The sequence below is a fragment of the Diplotaxodon limnothrissa genome, linkage group LG20 (assembly GCF_057381915.1).
Source record: "Diplotaxodon limnothrissa isolate DT_005_m linkage group LG20, D_limnothrissa_male_GT1.1, whole genome shotgun sequence".
Classification (NCBI taxonomy): domain Eukaryota; kingdom Metazoa; phylum Chordata; class Actinopteri; order Cichliformes; family Cichlidae; genus Diplotaxodon; species Diplotaxodon limnothrissa.
The window spans coordinates 29,655,908-29,667,519 of NC_140615.1; positions in this window are offsets into that span (position 1 = coordinate 29,655,908).

The window sequence follows — 11,612 nt, forward strand, 5'->3', positions numbered from 1 at the left end:
GATCCACTATTGTAGCTCTGTCATCAGTAATTCTATTTCTTACTCTTCTTACCCTTCCTCCTCCCTCTCCTCGTCCTCCTCTTGCTCCTCCTTGTCCTCTTCCTCTAACGTCACCTCCTTGTCCGTGTTGTCCTCTTCGTCCTACTTCTTCACCTCCACGTCCTCTTCCTCGGCCTCCTCTAATTCTCACTCTTCCTGCTCCCTCCATTGTACTCCACACGGACAGCTTACCTGTAGCTTATTTATAGTGCTTAGGCTGATTGCAAATTGAACTAATTATCTAAAACAGTTTTCACATGTGACAGTGTGCCAGACAGTTGGCAAAATAGTGTAAATAATAGCCATAAATGTGTATAGTCTTGCTAGGAGTGTGTTGATCATTTGGAAATTGAGTGTAAAGCAGTGAGTTGTGTTTACAGTTCCGCAAAAAGAGTGCTGTGCAGTGGATTTTACCTACAGTTTGGTACAGTGAGGGAAAGATAGCGCCGGTGTACGTGGCTTGCCGTCCTCGGCTGTATCTGTTTTGCTGCTTTTTACCCCCTCTATGCTCTTTTATGGACCTTGGCATTGTATCTTTTTATCCTTTTAGTTGTATGCTCATCTAATGGCTGTGCACTGATTACATACGATAGGCAAACACTTTTAAATCTAAGACTCTCCCATTCCTCTCAGGCTGATCCTTGCTGGAACCTGGGCGACGCCACCCCGCCCCAACTGGACCCTCCGACCGGCTTCTTCCACCTACCCTATTCCTAATCTACACAAGAAACGCTACAGGAAACGCGGTAGAAGGAGTGGCCGTTGCATTCGCCTCAGGGTCTACTTTAAAGCCAGAGCCACAGGCTACCCACATGCCAGCCTGGATATTTTATCTTTTTTCCCTCCTTCCCAGGAGTGCTCTGATGCTAAGTTGCTCACCCACCGTTGGATCTGCTCGGCTGACCACGAAGTCTACCCTGCCCTTCCTGTGGCATGTTTTCCTGCTCGGGTTTGGATAACATCGCTCCGACGCGGCGTTTGCTGAAGCAACCTAAGTGTCCTACGACGCACCACACGTGGCGATTTAGCCCCTAGGATACGGATGGCATTGCTTAATGTCAGGTCGCTGGTCAATAAGACTTTTCTCTTAAATGACTTCCTCTCCAATAATGGGCTTGATGCTTTATTCCTGACTGAAACCTGGATTTGTCCTGGGCAGTTTATCCCTTTTACCGAACTTCTTCCATTGGACTGTGTCGCTTTTAACTCACCAAGGCTTACTGGTATGCAGTGTTGGGAAGGTTACTTTTAAAATGTATTCCATTACAGAATACAGAATACATGCCCCAAAATGTATTCTGTAACGTATTCCGTTACGTTACTCAATGACTGAATACTTTGGATTACTTAATATATTATCATGCTTTTTACAACAACGTGAATGTACTATTGCTGTGTGATTTATTACTGTTACTGAAGGTCCGCGACTCCGAACTGTAGTAAAGGGACCTCTGACTAATACGGCGGGGTCCCTGTTGGCTCGTAGTCGAAAAATAGCTTTACTTTGTTGTGTGGGTCAACTTTTCTTGCGAGAGACAGAGAGAGGCGTTGAAAGACTGCTCCAACGGAACTTATTGTTTTCGGAGGAAAACACGAACACGGTGTACAGTCGAGTCTTAATAGCTTACTTACAACTGGGCTCGTCAGGCACTCTTCTTGGCTGAAGTGGTTATTATTATATTTACATGCTTCCAGCTCCCGTTTTTCCTCGATGACAACTCGTACCTTTCCACTGCCCTTTTTCTCCCCTCCTCGCGCTCACAGAACCATAACGTGTATGGCAGTCCATTCTCCCAGCAACACGGACTACACTGCCCATGATGCTACATTCTTTAGAGCTATGCTTGTAGCATTCTGCCTGTTGGCTTAGCACAACAACAACAACAACAACGAAAAGGCGCTCTCTCACCCAGGAAACACACAGTCGCGGAGAGAGAGAGAGAGCGTCGCCCTGTAACCATGGCAACCGTAACAACAACAGAACGTAGCTGTCAAACAAAACCCAAACAGTCCTGACCCGCAACAAAATGAAACCGGAAAGTACCGCAGTGTAATCCATTTATTTCAACAAAGTAACTGTATTCTGAATACCACCTTTTTAAACGGTAACTCTAACGGAATACAGTTACTCATATTTTGTATTTTAAATACGTAACGGCGGTACATGTATTCCGTTACTCCCCAACACTGCTGGTAGGGGTGGCGGCGTAGCCTCGGTTTTTAAAAATTCATATGCAGTTCGGCAGCTACCCTCACCTACCTACTCTAGTTTTGAAGTCCAGTTATTGGAGATGACTGCATCCATGACCACACTCTGCATGGTGATTTACCGACCGCCTAAATATAGCAAATATTTTATCACAGAATTTGCTGATCTCCTAGGCTCCGTTGTTTTTAAGTATGGTTGTGTTCTCATTGTTGGTGATTTTAACAGACACACTTGCTGTAAGGATGACCCATTTGCTAAAGACTTCCTTGCTTTAACTGACTCTTTTAACCTGGCTCAGTGGGTTAATGACCTAACGCATGTTAATGGACATACTTTGGACTTGGTTTTTTCACATGGTCTGGACATTTGTATCAAGGCTATAAGTGATGCTGGGATCTCGGATAATTTCCCAGTTATATTTGATACTGGCTTATGCACTAATGAAGTATATCCTGCGGCTCCCCTTTGCCCGCTACTTGTAATTAATGCTGAAGCGGTGTCAAACTTCTCTGTCTTCCTTCAATTCTGCATCTGTCACTCCCGACTGTTGTTCTTTCCGCTCGGTTGATGACTGTGCTAATACCTTGTTATCGTTATTTTCTTCTATCCTTGATACTGTTGCCCCTATTAAAATGAAGCGCCCCAGAACCTACTCTCGGTGTTGGCTTAATGACACTATGAGCGCTCTACATCGTGTGTGTCGGCACGCTGAGAGAAGTTGGAAAAAAGATAAACTTCAGGTTTCTCTCGACATGCTACGGACTAGCCGCTTAAAATTCCAAAGTGCTGCTAAAATGGCCAAAGTGTCCTTCTTGTCCAAAATCATCCTGGCCAATGGCCATACCCCCCGCACCTTATTTAAAAATTGAAGTGGTTAACCCTTCCCCAGAGATGCCTTTAATTTATTCTCGGGCTCTTGTGAGCGATTTCAAATTCACTTTTTAGATAAGATCACATCTCTTAAGTCCTCCCTTCCCCCTGTTTTATGTCCTCTTCCCACCAGTTTGAGCCTGTGTCACTTTTGTCTCTTAAGTGGCTAGTTGATCAAATGAATAACACCAATACTGTGCTTGACATTCTTCCATTTCGCATAGCTAAGGACTGTTTTGATGTAATTGAACCTAGTATCCTATTTCTTATGAACTTTTCCTTGCTCTCAGGCTGTGTTCCTTTGGCTTTTAAACATGCTGTAGTCCACCCGATTCTTAAAAAAAGAAACTCTGACTGTTATGACCTTTCAAACTACAGACCGATCTCTAAGCTTTCGTTCTTGTCCAAGATCCTGGAGAGACTAGTTCTCTCCCAGCTCCAGGCGTACTTGGACATGAACAATATTGCTGAGAAATTTCAATCTGCTTTTAAGCCATTGCATACAGTGGGGCAAAAAAGTATTTAGTCAGCCACCGATTGTGCAAGTTCCCCCACTTAAAATGATGACAGAGGTCAGTAATTTGCACCAGAGGTACACTTCAACTGTGAGAGACAGAATGTGAAAAAAAAAATCCATGAATCCACATGGTAGGATTTGTAAAGAATTTATTCGTAAATCAGGGTGGAAAATAAGTATTTGGTCAATAACAAAAATACAACTCAATACTTTGTAACATAACCTTTGTTGGCAATAACAGAGGTCAAACGTTTACTATAGGTCTTTACCAGGTTTGCACACACAGTAGCTGGTATTTTGGCCCATTCCTCCATGCAGATCTTCTCGAGAGCAGTGATGTTTTGGGGCTGTCGCCGAGCAACACGGACTTTCAACTCCCGCCACAGATTTTCTATGGGGTTGAGGTCTGGAGACTGGCTAGGCCACTCCAGGACTTTCAAATGCTTCTTACGGAGCCACTCCTTTGTTGCCCGGGCGGTGTGTTTTGGATCATTGTCATGTTGGAAGACCCAGCCTCGTTTCATCTTCAAAGTTCTCACTGATGGGAGGAGGTTTTGGCTCAAAATCTCACGATACATGGCCCCATTCATTCTGTCCTTAACACGGATCAGTCGTCCTGTCCCCTTGGCAGAAAAACAGCCCCATAGCATGATGTTTCCACCCCCATGCTTCACAGTAGATATGGTGTTCCTGGGATGCAACTCAGTATTCTTCTTCCTCCAAACACGACGAGTTGAGTTTATACCAAAAAGTTCTACTTTGGTTTCATCTGACCACATGACATTCTCCCAATCCTCTGCTGTATCATCCATGTGCTCTCTGGCAAACTTCAGACGGGCCTGGACATGCACTGGCTTCAGCAGCGGAACACGTCTGGCACTGCGGGATTTGATTCCCTGCCGTTGTAGTGTGTTACTGATGGTGACCTTTGTTACTTTGGTCCCAGCTCTCTGCAGGTCATTCACCAGGTCCCCCCGTGTGGTTCTGGGATCTTTGCTCACCGTTCTCATGATCATTTTGACCCCACGGGATGAGATCTTGCGTGGAGCCCCAGATCGAGGGAGATTATCAGTGGTCTTGTATGTCTTCCATTTTCTGATGATTGCTCCCACAGTTGATTTTTTCACACCAAGCTGCTTGCCTATTGTAGATTCACTCTTCCCAGTCTGGTGCAGGTCTACAATACTTTTTTCCTGGTGTCCTTCGAAAGCTCTTTGGTCTTGGCCATGGCGGAGTTTGGAGTCTGACTGTTTGAGGCTGTGGACAGGTGTCTTTTATACAGATGATGAGTTCAAACAGGTGCCATTCATACAGGTAACGAGTGAGGGACAGAAAAGCTTCTTACAGAAGACGTTACAGGTCTGTGAGAGCCAGAGATTTTCCTTGTTTGAGGTGACCAAATACTTATTTTCCACCCTAATTTACGAATAAATTCTTTACAAATCCTACCATGTAAATTCATGGATTTTTTTTTCACATTCTGTCTCTCACAGTTGAAGTGTACCTCTGTTGCAAATTACTGACCTCTGTCATCATTTTAAGTGGGGGAACTTGCACAATCGGTGGCTGACTAAATACTTTTTTGCCCAACTGTAGTACTGAAACAGCGTTGGTTAGAGTTCTTAATGTTAGAGTTCTCTTGTAATTACTAATACTGGACGCTCTATGGTCCTAGTTTTATTGGACCTCTCTTTGGCTTTTGATATGGTGGACCATAACATCTTATTATTAAGACTTGAGCAAACTGCGGGTATTAGAGGCACTGCCCTCGACTGGTTTAAATCATACCTCGCTGACAGGTCCTTTTCGGTTAACTTAGGTGCCTTCTCCTCTTCCCCTGTACCGGTCTGTTGCGGTGTGCCTCAAGGATCAGTTTTAGGCCCTATTCTTTTCTCATTGTATTTGCTCCCTCTAGGCGCAATCTTTGAAAAATACAATATCACCTTCCACTGTTACGCCGATGACATACAGATCTATTTTGAACTTGCTGACGACCTTGCTGTGTCCCTGCACTACTTTCAAGAATGCATGCGGGAGGTCAAAGAATGGTTCCTGAGTAATTCTCTCATTTTAAACGATAAGAAGACTGCGATTGTGGTGTTCAACAGTAAAATCCCTCGTGCCCAACTTTGTGCTGCCCTGGGTCCCTTTGCTAACTCTTCCTGTGACTATGTCAGTAACTTGGGTGTACTGCTGGATAGCTCGTTCAAACTCGATAAGCAAGTGTCTGCTGTAGTGAGATCTAGCTTCCACCAACTGCGCCTTATCTCTAAGCCTAGGCATTATGTTCCACATGAGGACCTGGAAAAGCTTATTCACGCTTTTGAGACCTCCAGGTTGGATTATTGTAATTCCTTGTACTACGGTCTTCCCTCTTCTCTTCTTCTTAGACTGCAAACAGTCCAAAATGCTGCGGCCCGCCTCTTGACTGGTACCAGGAAATTTTGCCCTATTACTCTTGTTCTAGCTGGCTTGCACTGGCTGCCCATAAAGTGCCATATTCAATTTAAAATATTACTCCTTACATTCAAAACTATTAATAAATTAGCGCCGAGTTATCTTAGTGAACTTCTCAAGCCACACACTCCTGCTAGAACACTTAGATCTGAAGTCTCGGGGTGACCATGCGTTTGCTCTGGCTGCCCTGGTACTGTGGAATACCCTTCCTCTTGATATCCGCGCATCTGATTCTGCTGCACTGTTTAAATCACAACTAAAAACTTACTTATTCAATCTTGCCTTTCCCTCTAGTTAACACTTCTTTTATGATTTTATATTATGCACTTTTATGCTCATTAAATTCCTTGTTTGTTCTGTATCTGTTGCTTTCCTATTTATCAGTGACAGTTATCTGCTTGCATATGTCTGTGAAGGTTCTCAGTCATCCAGGTCATCGTAGTCAAAGGAGCTTGCAAAGAAAAGCCTCTGGACTTCTTTAAAGACGTCCAGACGATCTGCTTGCATACCTAGTACTTGCTTTGGTCCTATTTCTGTTATCTTCCTTTTATTCTCTATGTTACTTGTTAAGCACCTTGGCATACCCTTGGTTTTTAAGTGTGCTTTATAAATAAAGTTTCTTCTTATTATTATTATTATTACAGTTTTGCAAAGTGTGTGTTACAAAATGGCAAACTGAGTGCAAAGCAATGTTTGTGCTTTTAGTTTTGCAAACTCAGTGAGTGGTTTTGCCATAAGTATTAATAGTTTTAGAAATTGTGCTATAAGAATCACAGTTTGGGTTTAAGCATTCAGAAAAACCTGTTAATACTGACGTGTCACTTTCACTTACACGTCGAGCTAAAAACTTTCATCTGGGTTTTGTTTATACAGTGCTTTGCTAAGATTGTGTGTTATTTACTAAAAAGTTATTAAGTGGCATTCAGAGTAACCGGAGAGAGTAATATACATTTTAAACAAATTGTTTTCTATGGGACTGAATATGACATAATTTCGTAAAAGTCCAGAGCGTTTGTACTTTAACTGATTACACTCTTCATAAAGTGCTGGGTTTGTCCATATTCTGCCGTGGGCTGACAGGAGAAGTCTGATGGAGATATTGGTAAAAATCGTGAGTCCTTGTTGAGCCTTGCAATGAACTTCGAATGTTTCTACTATGTCGTCTCCCTCATTGGATCAGCTGAATATCTGGCACAGGACGTCTGTGATAAGGAGGAAGTTTCTAAAAACCACTTGACCCAGGAATCCTGACACAGCTTGGCCCTGATGGCGTCCCTTACTTGACTAAATATTGAAACTCATTGAGTGCAACAAAGCTGGGTAGAAATGCCTACTAGCTAACTTCAACCTTGTGTATGGTCACTGCTAATCTAGCCAAGGCATGAATGTTATGATGTTAGATGTGATGATGAACAGTTAAGATGTGTGCCCTTCAAAATATAGCAACATGATTGTATTTAACTTTATTTAGTGAGCCATCACCGGCAGTAAAATCATCAACACAGGTTAACACAACGACTCAACCTCAATCACTACTGCACAGACTCTGGCTTCAAAAATGCAAGATGGCAGGCAGCATAGGCAGGAAATTCTGATTTCACTTTTCTACAGTGGGAAATGGAGCCATTAAGTTTCACTGCGTCTTTTCCAAAACACTATGAAAACACATCACTACACATTAAACTGTTATTGGAAAACTGTGGAAAAGTATCAAAAGCAAAATATGTAATCTGCACAAAATGATTACAATTAGTGTTAAATTGATTATTATTACTGATGCAAAAGTTTAAGGTTGAGCTTATTTCGTTATCTGTTTAATGTCCAGAATCATATTCTATAAGTATGTTTTTAGTCACTGTCCTATGATGATCACATATCTCTAAAAACAAAAACAGTTGGTCATGGTTGAACAGTGTGTAACTTTCAATATCTACTGGAGGATTAAACATATCAATGAGAAATGAAGGTGTAGTCTTTGTAAAACAGCTGATTAAACTTAGTGAATTCATTGAGCCAAATAATTTCTTACACATGCTTTTCTGAGAGTGATGGATCAGCCCGCACGAGGTCAACTTTAGCCTGAGATGGTAGGAGCTGCCCTCCTCGCTCCATCACTGTCAGGGCTGTCTTTGCTAACATACAGGTTTTTCACACTTCATCTTCTCTACATCACACATGTTAGCTAAGGTGCTTAACATGAGGAACCTCATCTCTTATGGTGAACTACTGTTTCACACACTCTTTTTAGGGCAGTGATCCACTGGTGGTTCGGGGGCTGGTCTGGCTGCACCCTGGTTAGCTAATGGTTTCGGGGGTGTCTGCTCGCCTTAATGGGGGGGGGGTGTCTTTTCTGTGCGTTATTAGTGGGTGGGCATGTGTGAGTGCGTGAGTGAATGGGCTGTGTGTGTGTGTGTGTGTGTGTGTGTGTGTGTGTGTGTGTGTGTGTGTGTTTGAATAAATAAACAGACAAATGAAAAACATGAACAAGAGGAGCCTACAGACACTTTATACAGCTTATTTTGGAAAAGCAAAATGTGTTTGGTACAGCATCACATATAACTCTGATTGTAAAAGCTGAAAAAACGTCATCACCAATTTAACACCAGTTACCTAACATGAATGTCATTGATGTATTTCCTGTGGGAGAAAACCAACATTGGACCATGGGACCAATGTTCAAACTCCACACAGAACAACTCCAAATGAGCAGGAGACTCAGGCACCAAGAAGGATCCTGGTGAGAAACAGCCATCATATGATTGTCTCGAGCATAGAGCTCTGCCTCTGAGCTGGCTACTCCTTTGGGGCAACAAATAAGCAAAAAACCTAAATAAAGAGGGAAGGGAGATAAAAGGGCTTGTTTCAGGCACTGGCTGGAAAACAAGAAAAATGAAGATTGTTTTGAAGTGAACTGTGAAGACAATAACAAACAGAATAGGTCAGCTTTAATAGTGGATGTTTGCACATGTTTCATTCAGTGCTTCAACCCTGCAGAATGATTTGTTTGGCTGATGGTCCAAAATAATATTTATGAAGGCAGTATTTTTTCATACTTACTGACCCTTTTTGATTCATGAATCCCCATCAGTCATGTTCTACAGCAGATCAATGTTGTTTCAGACTTTACATTTTCTCACAAACAAAATTAGTTGTATAATATAATCCTGAAACCCAACATTCACTACTTATATTATACTAGGTTCTCAAGGGGGGTTGAAGTTAAGTGTGCTAGTTCTTCAGAGTGTTTTGAGCAGTAAACACTCCACAATATGGTAAAGCTGCTTGCCTGACCTGCATATACTCTACCTGTTGTGTACATGTCATGGCAGTGGGGAAGAAAGTCAGGTCAGTATGGTGAATGGCGTGTGCCCGCTGCCCACTCTTGTATTTTCAGTCTAAAAAGCTCCTTCTTCCTGTATCTTTTTTGTGTGCACCATAATAGCTTTTCTTTCTCCATATCTTGTTCCGGAGCTCTGCCGTGTCTCTCTCCATCTGTGGAGCTGCCTTCCCTCAACTCTGTCTGCATGTTCAATAACACTTAGGAAGAAGAGAGGAGGGCCCCTCCAGGGGACTGTTCAGATGGAGAGGACATCCCTGTCATTTGTATATCCAGTGAAAAGCACAGGGTCAGCATGGAGAGGTTTGACAGTATCTCTGGGCCTCCATAGAAATCATTCATTCTTCTACCCGGTGTTTCCCATTTTAGTACTCCTTGGAATGCACTGGTAGACTGTAGGAACACCAGATGGCTGATGGGAGGCGCTCGTAATACTTCTTTTCTCTATCTTCCTTCACTATGCCTTTTATCCTAAGAGCTCGATTTCTTCAGAAAGGAGGGGACTTCTAAATTTATTCCTGCTCAGGCCCCTTGTCTTTCTTGTATGTTTGTAAAGACCATGTAGGTTTAAACCCACTGTCTACCACCCACATTGCTCTGGTATCTTAAAAGACTTTCCAGCAGTGCCACAGCTCTTTTAAAATATTGTGATTCTGAAAGAGATGGCAGCACTGAAAAGCTCAGCATTCGGTGTATAGGCAGCAGCCACAGAGAACATTGTGGGAGAAGCTATTTCATGGCATAAGACGGCTTATGACAGCTAACCTTACTATTATAACCACACAAATCATCTGACACTGGGTTTTAAATGCAAGAAATATTTACAGTGCCATTAAGTATATGCCCCCTTTCTAATTTCTTTTTTGCATATTTGTCACACATTAATATTTCAGTTCATTAAACAATTATTTTTTTAAGGATTTGGCGACAAGTCAACAAATTATTGCCATTGTCACTAGTCGGTACCAGAGACACTAGTAGTTTATTCTAATTATTTTAATTCATACCCATGCCTATAAGTAGTTGTGTCCTAGATGTTATGCATCTTCTGCCACCAGATGGAGCATTGTTGATGAGAAACACCATAAAATCTGTTAATTTTGGTCGGACCTTCCTGTTCTTCACATACAAGGTCTTAAATAATCAGGTCCCATCTTATCTTAATGACCTTGTAGTACCATATCACCCTATTAGAGCACTTCGCTCTCACACTGCAGCTTACTTGTTGTTCCTAGAGTATTTAAAAGTAGAATGGGAGGGAGAGCCTTCAGTTTTCAGGCCCCTCTTCTGTGGAACCAGCTTCCAGTTTGGATTCGGGAGACAGACACTATCTCTACTTTTAAGATTAGGCTTCAAACTTTTCTTTTTGCTAAAGCATATAGTTAGGGCTGGACCAGGTGACCCTGAATTCTCCCTTAGTTATGCTGTAATAGGTGTAGGCTGCTGGGGGATTCTCAGTAGTGCAGGCTGGATGCTGTAGAAAACACTGGAGAAGTCAAAAAACATGATCTTTACAGTGCTCCCTGCCTGCTCTAGGTGAGAGAGGGATCGGTGTAACAGGTAGGTGACAGTTTCATTCACACCGATTCCAAACCGGTAGGCGAACTGCAGGGGGTCCATCGCTGAGCTCACCAATGTGGTGCAGGATGAGCCTTTCCATGGTCTTCATCAGGCCACAGGCCTGAAGTGGTTGGGCTCCCTGGAGTGTGTGATATCTGGCACCGTAACCACACAGGAAGTCTTCCACAGTTCAGGAACCCTCTACAGACTCGGGCTTAGGTGTTTCAAGAAAATAGTGTTACCTTTTGATAACACTGGTGAAAATACAATATTCACTATTTGAAGCAACAGCAGTAGCAAATAGCAGTGGTAATCATTTGGACAAACTAATCTCCAAAGATGAGTGGTAGATTCCGAAGTAAACACTAGGACTGGATGGCATTTAAATTAGTTTAGAATGCAAGACTGTTTAACACCCATTACATAATTTTGGCAATGTTTGCATGATTATCTTGGGTGAATCCTCTGTAAACTCTGTCTGAAAGTCCTCTTTCTCAGCAAGACAAAAAAACAAAAAAAAAACAAAACAAAAATAAAGCTAAACAGTTGGCAGGGGCGATTCTAGGATCAGAGCTTTGGGGGTGCTGAGCACCCAGAGAGCTGCCCATCCAGGCACGGTAAAC